General features: G+C 40.4%; 1 long non-coding RNA gene across 1 annotated transcript in view; it reads left to right on the top strand.

Annotated features, from left to right (window-relative positions):
* Nucleotides 1-12,890, top strand: part of LOC141950918 (uncharacterized) — a 63,541-nt gene extending 50,651 nt beyond the window's left edge. Inside the window, exon 3 of the long non-coding RNA XR_012631202.1 lies at nt 12,767-12,890. This is a non-coding gene — a long non-coding RNA (uncharacterized LOC141950918). The remainder of the gene's footprint in view (nt 1-12,766) is intronic.
* Nucleotides 12,891-12,942: the final 52 nt, after the last annotated feature.

Raw genomic sequence — 12,942 nt, 5'->3', positions numbered from 1 at the left:
AAGGAAAGTGCCATTGTTTGCTCAGGCACTTGCCTGTTCTGTGTTCAGGACACAGGAAACCTCAGCTATGCCAAAAATCTTTAATGAAGTACTTGGAGTACATTTTTAAAAGGTATTCCTCCATCTAGCTGTAAACACGTACTCTCTCTGCTCAGACTAACAAACATGAGGAGAAATACATGAACTGGTATTTTTATTGGGCAAATCAATCCATTCATGTGAAGTTCAGTGCACGAAACTAATTCTGCACTATGTTGTACAGATGAACTCTTCTTTTCTTCCAGTAGACTTAAGGAAAAAGCTCAGCTTTAAGGTTCTGGAAAAGGGAGAAATATTTTGTGATGTGTGGTACAGGGCATCTATTAGTAGTTAGTCATAAAACTCTCTCCATTTTGAACATGGGTTATATGTCACTTAATTTCCATAGCACCCCTGAACCCACGTAGCTTGGGGTGACACCTTCTAGTTACAAATTTCAGCTGGAAAGCTAATCACCCTTTGCACTTGCCCTCTTCATAGGAGTATGTATGTCTCTGCAGACACTGAGGAGGCTGTACTGTGCAGCCAGAACTTGTGATGCTGGCATCTAACAGCTTTTTCCCTGAGTCTATTTGATACATATTTTCCTGCATGAAATGGAGGCTTGGTTGTGCCCTTTCTTTTGTGTATGGGATGGCGGGAGGGAGGGGCCTGGCAAGGGTTGTACTCTCCTATATATGAGAAAGGTGAAGTGGGGACACTGAGCCTGAGCAAGCAAAAGGAGTAACAGCAGGAAGAGAAGCACTGTGTGTTGTAGCTCCTGAGAAGAAGGGGGCAGGGTAGGGTGCGTGGATAGCGGCTAGAGCTTGCTAGAGGCAGGTTAGAACAAGCAACTGCAATTTCAGCAACCAGTTCAACCAAGCTAAACTGAACCAGCGAGAGTACAACCTCAGTTCTGCAATGGCTACATACATAACTGAGCTTCCTCAGTGGCTCCTCACTGCTCAGGCATGGCTCTGTGAAACTCTAACAAGAGAGTGTGCCCAGGGATCTCCATGGACGCCCCCCTGCCCCAGCCCGGCAGGGAAAGCAGTTTCTTGTTCCTTCCTTCAAAGGGTCAGAGGTAGGGCATGTAGCAGTCATCCTAAATCCATTCTTGTTTGAAAAGCCATTACCTGAGAGGGGGGTGTTTGTTTCAGGTACATCGCTAGTGCTGACAACTTAAAGGTAAACAACATTCATAACAAGTCTCCACCACAGCTAGAACTGTTGACCTGCCAATACTGCCAAGCGGTTGTCATGGTATCTGAGGTAGCTAGCCAAGATAGCTGGTTCCCTGATAACAACAGTTGTCCCTTTCAGTACTGTCGTGATTCACTCAAATACATACTCTGCTACAGGAGAATGAAGAGAGGTTTCTTATTGAAGTCCCTGCAGATCTGATGCATTATGGAAAAGTTCATGAGTGCATGTCTCCAGGCACTGGTAATACCACTGTTCCTGGTGAAGCCACCAGCAGCAGTGAAACACAAATGGCTATGTTCTTCCAAATGAGGTTTTTCTGGTGTCTCTTCACCAGACACTTCTTGTACCTTTGGAAAATTCTGGACCAGTGGTTACAGTAGACCTTGGCATAGCTGAACTGTAAAAACTGTGATAACCAATGGGGGAACTGTCAGCCACTGCAGATCCCTGAAGTACTCTGCATAGTGCTGTGTGATGATGCTACGCAATGTTAGTATTGACAGGCTACTGAAAACTAGGGACCTGTAGCTCAAGTTAACAATATGTATAGATTGCTTATAAGACAGGCAAGCTCCAAAAGCAGCAAAAAGCACATGGTAAAAAAATTATTTGTGTATGCAAATATGTCTTTTAGCCAGTTAGCCAACATATCCTTCAATCTAGTAAAATGTGTGTAACGCATAAAGGATGCTTGTGGGTAGTTCAGTTTGAATTCCACCTGCTGGGTTTGGCCACCCAGTTGTTGTTCAGCCATTGATAGACCAGCTTTGTGGTTGCTGCCTCTTGTGCTCCCTTAAAGGGTGTCTGGCTGAGCCCTGCAGCTGACCCTTTCTGTTCCTCAAAGGAGTGGGATTAGGAATGGACCCTGGAACAAGGAACCTGGGGCTGGAGGAAAACAGCAGGACTGCCACTGCCAGTTATGGGTTAGGATCTTTGAGGTCTAGAAGATGCCGATGCTGGAGGAGAGAGTGGCCAACAGAACAGATAGGCTACAACAAAAGCATCCAGCACTACTGCAGCTGATGGACGTAATGCAGCAACCATAGTAGCATGGAGCTCAGTTTTGGCTGTAAAACATGTACAAAATCCTTGGTTAACACTTAATCAGCTCAGTCCATGGGCTGAAGTCACAGCAGCATCTGCAGTGCAGAAGTATCACAAATGCCTGGACACAGGGCTGGCTTAGAGCTCTCTCAGGACTGAGCAGCAGCACAGCCCTTCCCTGAGAGCTTCTGGAGCACCAGCATGTTTAGATCACAGTGCTCCTCTGCATTGTACGCAAAGGAACACAACAGATGCAAATAAAACTCCCAAGTCCATTTTCATGTTTACCTTATTTTCCTGTATGGCGTGTTTGCAAATGCTTGCTAGTTAAACACAGCTAGTACTGCGTAGGAACATTAGGGGATCACGTACACATTTTCTGGCACCCTGTCAGGCCCTGGGAGAGCCAGAGCTGAGACAGTTATAGGTGGAGCTGTCTGAGATAGCTGCAAGTACAAGTTTCACAGACTTCTCTCAGAACATTGCCTGCAGGGCACAGATGTGATATGAGGGGATGAATACACTTCTCTGTTGCATGTTTGTAATGACATGACTGTTTTTGTTTCTGGAGCTGAGTTTTTAAAACAATGTTGCTGTTCCTCCTGCAGTGGTTTAACTACACCGGAGCATACGAAGTGCACAGATGCTTAGCCTGAGCCCTGCTGTATCAGATGCTTGTTCAACAAACGCTTTTCCTTCTTGCATGCTAAAGCAAAGGGCCAAATGAGGATGCAAAGGCCACAAGGAGCATTGTGCAGGGGTTGTTGCAGGATGCCTGTGATCTAGGCAAGCAGCAGCGTGCGGGATGGCTCTCCTGACCGTAACTGCTCAGTGTGTCAGCCTGTGCTGCTCAGTACCCCACAGCGTCGCTGTAGCTCCCTGCTCTTGCTGTGCCAGCTCTGGTTGTGAAACAACTCTGATGAGCTTTTAGACTCTGGAGAGTAGGGACCCATTGACACTCACTGTCCCATCACCTCCCTGATCACACTTTGCTTGTTGCCCTCTGACCTGAAGATTATTTTCACCACCATCTTTTGTTTGTTTAAGGCCCGGTTTTCTTGTGCTGAATTTTCTTATGAATGTTTGTTTCACAACATTAAGAAATTTCTCACTAGAAGACAACCTCTGCCTTGTTTATTTAGACATACTTCCCTTCAATTTTCTTGACACTGAAAGTTCCATTCAATAGTGGAGGCTTTGGTGATAGTCATACATCAGTAAATGCCTTTAAAAAAAAAAAAAAAAAAAAGGCAACTCAAACAAAAACAAAGAAAAAAACCCACAACAAAAAAGCCCCAACGAACAACTGATCAGGAGTCTAATTTGTATAGCATAGGTCTGCCTTATAGTAAATACATCAGATCAGCATGGGTATTTTATCTAAGCTTGAATTTCTTTGCATTGGCAACCAGTGAAGGACCGCCTTGGTGTTTATAAATACTGAGAGAAAATCCAAACAAAAGTTCAAACCACTGTGTTGTCTCCTCTACTTATTTGTCTAATACAGATACAGGAATGTTATCTGTGTTCTTAAAAATCAAAATGTAAGAGATCAAAGGACATCATAGGAAGACTGGATAAACATTTATGGATTCCAGTTGAAAAATAACTAGAGCTATAAATTCCAAATATTTAGGATGGGCTTTCCTTCACCAAATAATACTTAGACCAGCCTGACCTGCATCTTATTCTCCGAAGTTTTAATAGAAGGTTTGTTTTATAGCATGGTTTTCAGCAGGCCTGAGGCCAGAGAACAGATCTGAACTGGTAATGCATGTAATAAGGAGGCAGCAGTTATTTTACGACTTGAAAAGAGCAAGCATGTTCTTACACGATGTGAGATCATAATTCAGTAATACTGAAATTTCTACCATTCGTTAATACTTCAAAGAAATTTGCATTGGAAGGAAGATTTGCTGGTTTACATCCTCTACAAATTTAAATTCTTTATTGCACAGTAAAGCATTATTTATTTATTTGTTATTGATTATTTATTTTTCATTGTTTGAATTGGTTGTGCCTTTACTTGTAAGAATTTAATCCTTTGATTTAAAAAAGAAGCCTGTAATCTGCTTGAGATGGGTTTCCTTCTTAAAAGAATTTGGGGGGAAGAAGTGCAGAGATAAGCTGAAAATTTCACGGTAGTTTGTAAACTACTGTTTTGGTGTTGGAATCTAGGTCCAGAGCCATCTGCTTTTGGTTTTGTTTGTCACTGGTATATCTACTTCTACTATGTGGCAATTCTGCTGTTCTCATGAACCTCTTCAATAGAATGTGTTGCCCTGTACGCTTTCCCTCACAACAATGAAAGAAAATGAGCCAAAAACATTGTGTGTAGTGACAAGCATGTATCATAGCTGCTTGTGGGTTAAAAACTCGGTCATCTAATAGAAAATTCTCTTACTGGGATTCAAGGAGACAGAAATTTGAAATCTCATCTCTGCTGAACATAGTTTAGATGCATGCACTTTGCCATAATTTCCAAAACCTATCAGGAGTTGTGTTGTATTAGGGAAATGCGTGATCATAATGCTTTAAATTCATGCATGTAATTTCTAGGAGGGGGGGAACTTGTGAAAATCCTTTTTTGGTCTGTAGATCTGCTCTATTGACCATCCTGCCCTGAGGCTCATGCTGTCTGCGGTCGTTAACTTCCAGGCGACTCACTGATTCTGACCATGTTTGTGTGTAAGAGTGTATCGTTATAATGTGTTTTGCTTAATGATAATGACATTAGGTCTATGCAGAATGAAAAGTACAGATCTCTTATAGATCTGTGTGTTACTGCTGTACAAAAATAAGCTTTGATCATGTTCTGAGGCAAAAGTAGTAGCATAGATTGGGGATGTGTAAGAGTTCAGACTGTGTCTAGATTCACATTTAAAAGGCCCAAGGACATTGGTTTAGAATGGTTGGACTCAGTATGGCTTCAGAAATGGGTCTTCTGATAGATTATTATTTTTCCAAGTCCTAATACTTAGTTCCCCCTTACTAGGAATGAGCAACGACTTCTGATTTAAAACTTCCAAGCTGATACATGGAACGAGGAAGATTTTAGAAGATAGTTTCCTCAAGAAGAAGGGTGGGTGCACCACTTCAGTATCAACCTACAGTTTTCCTTCCTATCTCCTAACAAGGATGAATAATAGATGTGTAGTTCTGCAAACAATGAGTGAAGTAAAACAGGCTTGGAGGTCGGTTATGCTGAACTGCTGTATCTGTCTCAAGGTACAGCATATACTCTGAAGAAGAGCATGCAGAACCATGCTGAAGAAAAAGCTCCGGTCACTCTGCTCCACCAATAAAAAAGAAAAACTGATCTGAAAAGTAGAGTATGAAAGGGGAGGGTTCCCCAAGTTGTTCTAACTTAATGATACCCACCTCTGTTCTCATGGGGAAAAGGAGGGAATTAGTATCTAAAGAACAGACTTAAATAATGTCTGTGGGTTTTTTTCTGTAGCACCACCATCAGGAGAGGATTAACTTCTTATGTTTAATTTCAGAGGTTTCACATGAGAGATCTAGGTTGTGGATTTTATTATTTCCTTCTTTCAAGGATCATAATTCTGAAGATCAGGTTCTGAAAGGAAACAAGACAAATAGTCAGATCACAACTCTGGGCTTCAGGAGAGCAGACTTGGACATGTTTAGCAATCCCATGGGATATCGTCCTGGAGAAAAGAGGGGTCACTGAGATCTTACTGATTTTTCAAGGATGACCTCCTCAGAGCTTGAAAATGGTCCATTAAAATGGGTGGGAAATATACAAAAGGTGGCAGGAGGCCTGCACAGATAAACCAAGAGCTGCTGACAAAGCTCAGGCATGAAAAAGATGCATACAAGAGGTGGAGGCAGTGTCAGGTCATGCAGGAGGGGTACAGAGACGCTGTCCAAGCATGAGGGGATGGTCAGGAGAGCCAAAATCCTACAAAGGACATGAAGAGCTACAGGAAGGGCATCTTCCAAGTGTACTGGCAACAAAAAAAAAGACTAGGGAAAATGTGGGCCCACTGGATGAGTGGGGCAGGGGACTTGGTGACAGCAATATAGAAAAGGCTGAGATACTGCCTTCTTCACACTTGGTCTTTACTGATAAGGTATGTCCTCAGAAATCCTAGGTCCTTGAGACCAGTGGGAGAGTCTGGAGTAAGGGAGACTTACGCTTGGTAGAGGAGGATCAGGTGAAAATACAGGAAATCCTATTTGAACTTGAGAAAAACCTTTTTTACTGTGAGGGTTGTCAAACACTAGAACAGGCTACCCAGAGGGGTCATGGCATCTCCATCCTTAGTAATATTCAGAACGTGACTGGACATGGCACTGAGCAGTGTGCTGGTTGACTCTGCTCTGAGCAAGGGGATGGCTGGACTGGATGATCTCCAGAGGTCCCTTACAACATCAACTGTTCTGTGATTCTGTGAAATCAGTGTTGCTGAAGCAGCTGCAGAGTGAAGGCCTGAAGGTTGACTCCAACTTCTTATCTTCAGATTGGATATTGCAGAGGTCTAAGCGCATAAAATTACCAAGACAGTAGCTACTTACCAACCTGTTGGCATATATTCTTGATTTGAATCATTTGATTTGGGACTTCTTCTTATATCAGTGGGCCTGCATGTGCTGTAAGTAAATACAGAACTGGACATTCCTCAACTTTTGGTAAAGATGGAAATGCCAAAACACACCACTAGGAAGAGTGCGGGGAAAAAACGCAGGTGTTGAGAGGCACCTCCCATGCTATCCCCCTTAATAAAATTAAAATACAGTAATGTTATGAAAAAAATGCAATTGTTGCAACTGTATTACCAAACTGTAATGGTATTTAAATGCAAATTGCCAAACTCAACACTCTTTTGTCTCCATAGTTAATATTCCTTGACTCCTGTTATTTGCACCTTAATATCCTGTGCTGAAAACACATGCCAGATCTTACCCAGGTGACTAGCTATGCTGAAAAGACTCATCATATGAGCACCATTACATACATTGTCTGCGGACACCATCTGTAAATTCTGTATGGCAAGGAATTTAATCTGTACATGACAAATTCTGCTTCTTTGCTGTTGATTTTAACTTTTTTTTAAAAAAAAGGAAGAATAAACTACTAGTAGATTTAGGTAAAATAAGCTACCTTCACTATAATCAATAACTGTGTGGCACTGAACTGGGATTATTGTTAGTGAAGATACTTAGATCCATTGTTTTCTTACTCTATTTAGAGGTTGAGTCCATAAACTTTTATGAGCTATAGTTTAGATAATGTTAGGAAATAGCTCGTCTGGAACTAAAATTATCTCATTGTTTGAAACAGGCAGGGACAGGTCTTTTCTGCACTAGTCTATTTGCTATAAAACAGATCTTATCTTTGAAGTATGATGGAACTGACTGTTAAATTTCTGGTTTTATACATGGAAATACAGTAGATCTGGCTTCTTGATGTCTGTGGCTGCATGTGAGTACAATAATTAATGATCTAGTTCATAACAAGAGAGATCTATGGCAAAAAAGTTGAAAGAATGTTTATATTCTGTTGGGATTTTTAAGAGATTCTTAAGTTTATCTGGGTGAGTGACTTTGTTAGAAACTTATTTCCTTTGACATATTCCCATCACAACTGAGATCTGGAGGCTGAGTGTAAATTCATTTATGAAGTAAATCAGTGGCAGAACAAGACTACAGTCCAGGTTTTCTGCATTATCCATCTACCTTGACTTCTAAGAAGCAAATGGTGACTTATTTGTAGCCTTTTTGGATTTATACAGGTTTATAGCCCAAGTCCGTGCAAGTGTCCTCCTTTTCAATAGCCTAAAGAAAACTGTTTACTTTTTAAAAGAGGATGTACACTATCTGCAAACTGAAATGTGCTGTATGTATGGACACCACTAACGAAAGACAAGTGCACTTTCTTCACTGAATTATATTTTTTTTTCTACTGGGGTAATATACTTAGTATCTTCTGGTCAGTTATAGTTAAGGAAGATGATTTTTATACAGTGTTGTTATTTTTGTAGTACTCGGTAAAAATTTATTGTTGCTGTTCGTAGGTGAATCTCAGGGAATTACTGTTCCCATGCAAAATGATGCTCTCAAAGAACAGTATTAACTGTCGTAGATCCATGGTTTTGGGCAGTCACTCTTAGTAGGAGTTCACACTGTGTTCAGACAAGTTCAGTGTTGTTTGCACTGACAATGTACCAAGTGAGTACTCCACCCAAAAGCAGAGCTGAGTTCTTAGAGAGAACATTGTTGAACAAAGACACAGTCAGGAAGGAGCTGGAATTTGTGATGTTCAGAACTATTGTTCAGTCCCACCATCTTCATCCCAGAGCCCCCAGAGTTTCAAATTCAGCGCTTTGATTCAGGCTGACTGTTAACTGATGCTGTTTTCAGACAAAGATTTATATTTTTTTCCTCTTTTCTTCTGTCAAGAACTGTTAAAAGAATTCAGCTCTCTTAGAAGTGCCTCCCTCCTGCTATGTATTTCTTAATTGAGTTCTTGGCATAAGGGAGAAACTATTTCTAGCTATTAGAGTAGCTGGGTGAATTGGGAAAGCCTCCAACTTCCAGAAATATGTTTAAAGGCTTCAAAAAGATCCAAATTTCCAAATAATTTTTACTCCTTTGTTTGGTCAGCTGTCAGTATTTGATAAATAGGGTGGGACTATTGTCAATTTTTAACAGCTCAACACAAATATTATTCTTTGTACATTGTAAAAATAGTATATGAAATGCAAATCAAGTGCTTTATTCTAAGATTTGGTAGTAACAGAAGCAAGTGATAAAATCTCCCATGCCTCCATACAAAGGCATAGAGAGGGAGGAAAATGTTACCATTGGTAACAGTCTTCCCTGCTGGGAAACAAAACAGCAAGATTCCTCACTCCTCCCACCTACAGTCATGTCCCAAGATGGGTTGTGTTTGTTGTGAAGTGTTTGAGTAAGAAACAGCAAGGTGTGACTATTAATTCAAACCAGATTACCAATGAAGTCTTCAGTAACAAGAGTCCTTCCTATCTCCAGTGGAGGTCACCAGGACCCCTTGAACTGCTCTGCAGTCATATATTGCAATATAAAATCAAATTAGTTCTGGAACTTTCCCTATATTCAGAGGAATTCCTCCCCTAAAACCACCATTTGGCATTGGCTTGTTGGATGGAGCAGCCTGCCCTCTCCATGGTCATGTACACCATGACTACGGCAGTACCCTCATTTACAAAATCAAGATGCAGTGTAGTCAATGTGAGATGGATTTAATGAGCATCAGAAGTAGACCTGGATGTCACTTCCCAATCCTGTGTTCCAGAATGGTTTCCCATGATTTTAAATCTTTAGAAACATATCACTGTGCAAATGATTTGACACAATAGCCAGGAGATAATACTTTTTTAACTGAAGGAGAGAAAGAGAGTGTAAGATGGCTCGGCCACAGTCATGTTCAGTGCAAACGGAGGTTAACTCACAAGGAAGTATCAGCCCCGCTCAGCCCGGCGTGCCTCAGCAATGTTACTTTTGTTGGTAGCTAGATTAAGCCACCACCCACACAAAACAAAGGGTAAGGATCAGAGCCAGTTTATTCAGGAGACTTTCAAATCTAGCATTGTTTTGGATTTGGCTTTGGTCCAGTGTAAAATGCGTTTTGTGTGTTCCTAGAGCTGCCCTGTAGAGAGGACCCTGAGGTAGCAGCAAACAGCTCAGTTATTAGAATCGTAGTTTGCCAGTTACTCTGTAAATGAGTGTGAGTAAATGCAGGAAGAAACACAAATAACAGTAAAATATTACTCCACTTAGTCCAAAACAGACTGCTTTATCATTAGTTAAAACTAGTTCTTCTGCAAATCCTTTACTAAGATTACTGTTAATGGGTTTCAACTGTCATCCAGAAAAGTCAGATCTCACAGCCCACTGCACCCTTCTCCTCGCCACCACACATAGTAGTGCTCCACTGAGAACTAGAAAGCTGAGCAATCTTGACTTACAGACTGAAGGACAGTTTTAGCGTGCTTTAAGCACATCGTGTTCCTGTACACTGATTCCATTCCTACTTTGTCTTAATTTTCTCATTAGTCACAATAGAGCAATGGTACTGTCTTTGTTCATGAAGTTCTTCTGAGATCTAATGATAGATAGTACATATTTCTAAATAGGTAGGAACTTTCAGACTTAGACAAATATCACATCAGTCACACATAGTTTATATAAATAGACAAATTTTCTTCATACTTAATTGTATGAAAAATCAAATTGAAAACAAAAGGTAGAGATGGAAAGATTCCCTCTCAGTGAACACAGGCTACATGTGTACCTGAAGTGGTTGCACTGAAATTGCCCTTCAGCTTCTGTGAATCAAGTTTGTTCAATCCCCTCTAATTCCAAACACCAAAACTAGCATTGCTAGACAGGAGGAGGGTGTAAGGATTGGGTAAGCATTTAAACTGGACTTTTCCAGACAGGGACTGAAACACAGACGGCACATTATCCTGAACAGTTAAATCCTGTATTGTACTAATTCTGTTGAAGCGTGGTGTTTCAGTCCAACATTTTCTCTAGCCTAGTAACTCACATATGCCTTGCAATATTTGTCTGGCTATTTTAATGTGGTCTGATTCTGTTAGAGTAAGTCTACTAATTCTATTTGAATTAGTAGCAGCTACAGCTGAGAATATGAGGTTGTTCAAAGGGAAGAGGCAAGATATTAATTTTCATGAGTTTATTTCTATTATTTCTAGACTTTATTATTTGAGAAAACAGAATAATAATGATTTCCTTCAGGAAATATTTGCAACTTTTATATCATGTGCTAAGATATTAAAGGTTACTATTCAAGTGTAGACAATGAGCTGTGGGATGCTGGGGAAGACTTTGCGCATGTCCATACACTTCTTGTCAATAAAGAAGGAGTTTGCCTTCACAGAAATTTCATGTTCCAGCTTTGATCTGTAGAGGTTCAGCATCTGGAGAGTATCATGGGCTTCTTGCAGATGTCGCTTTAAGATCTGTAAGGTGTCATCTATAGCGTAAACCTCAGTGACAAGTCCGAAAAAAGAGAAGGGGATAGGTTGCTCACATAACTTCAGCAGTCCCTCACCACGTTCCTTTTTTGACAGTGGACAGGTCATGCTTTCAGGCAGGATTTGAACAGCTGTCTTGGACTGAATCAATATGAAACGTATTTGCCAAGCTAGCTTGCATAGCACCTGTAAGAAGTGATGATTTCTTGCTTGTGTTGACCTTCAATAGCAGATTAAGCCACTCTGCTTTGCTATATCTAATTGCCATCTTCTTCACTTGCAGCCTCTCATTTGTGTAGCCTCTCTAGGGCTAGCATGGCTGTGCTGAGCACTTGCATGTGGTCCTGTAGAATGTGTTTGGGATGGGTGTTACTGGAGAGTGTTGGTGTAGTTCATGATAGCACATCCTGCTGCACAAGTTTAAGCTAAAAGGTCTGCATTTGGCACACAAGCATGTTAATCAGAACAAGAATCACTTACCAGAATAACCGCTGAATGTAGAGCTCTGAAATCAAGATTTTCTGTGAGCTGATACTAGCTCATCCGTGGAGATGTGGCAAATCTTGTATAGTCACTGAGCTGGTAAATTCTTTGCAACTGTCAACTTTGTGTTTTGTCTATTAGTTGCTCAGCCTGCTACAGACTATAAGAAAGATTGATTTTTTCCAGAATCCACTGTAACTTGTTTTGGGATAGCCCCAGTTGTTTCAGTACAGAAAAACTAGACTCTATTAATTTGTTTTCTGTCTAATCCCTTCAACTACAAAGTTGGCAGCACACACAGAGAACAAGTGCCAACATCAGCACTTCCTTTTAAATAAACAGCAAACTCAGATAACATTTACGTGTTACAAAGAAATGGTTCATTTGATATTTTCTTTCCCTGTTACAGTTGAGCTGTTGGGCTGAATTCCTTCTTGCTTTAAACCACATGAGAGAACTACACTTAAGTTATTTGAAAGTGAATTAGCAAATAGCTTTACTTTCTCAGATAGGATTTTGTCTCTAAGAAAACACTTTTTATTTGAGATGTGAGCTCAACCAAATATTGTGATAGAAAAAAGTGTCCAAATTTCAAATACCCTGTCAGAATTTCTATTTCTAATTGCAGTTATGATGAACATAACTTTCAGTTATTTGGATCAGCTAAAGCATCCAACATAACCTGGTCTGGATTAGGGAGCTGTGGTAGAGCAAAATTCGTATGCATTAGAGGAAGGAGAATGAGATATGTTAATTACCTGTCAATATAACTACATCTAGTAAACAGTGTACTTGTATAAACACTTTGATTAAAATATTAGAAATCATATTAGACTGACAGAAAACTTGCATGTATGTTAAGCCCAAAATACTTCTGAATAGCTGTGCAACAGCTTGTGAAGCTCTAGATAAACCTAGAAGCTAGTAGGAGTTAGATTGATTCAGAACCCCTGTGTACTTCTTGGTTTTAAGTATGCCATGTTAATGTCCTTTCACTCTAATTGAAGAAGATATTCAAAGACATTCTGACATTCCAGTGACTTCAAATGAAGCTTCCAAACTTTTTTAGACGGGACCCTTTGGAACATCAACAGCATCACTGTCAGTTGTGGGAAGAAGAAGATATAATGTGACACTGCATTTTTGATCCTAAATCAAATAAGTTTTACATCTTGGATACATGCAG

Source organism: Strix uralensis, chromosome 16 (genome assembly GCF_047716275.1).
Source record: "Strix uralensis isolate ZFMK-TIS-50842 chromosome 16, bStrUra1, whole genome shotgun sequence".
NCBI classification, from domain to species: Eukaryota; Metazoa; Chordata; class Aves; order Strigiformes; family Strigidae; genus Strix; species Strix uralensis.
Note: the sequence above shows the minus strand (reverse complement) of the source record. Positions and strands in the feature narration are given on the sequence as shown.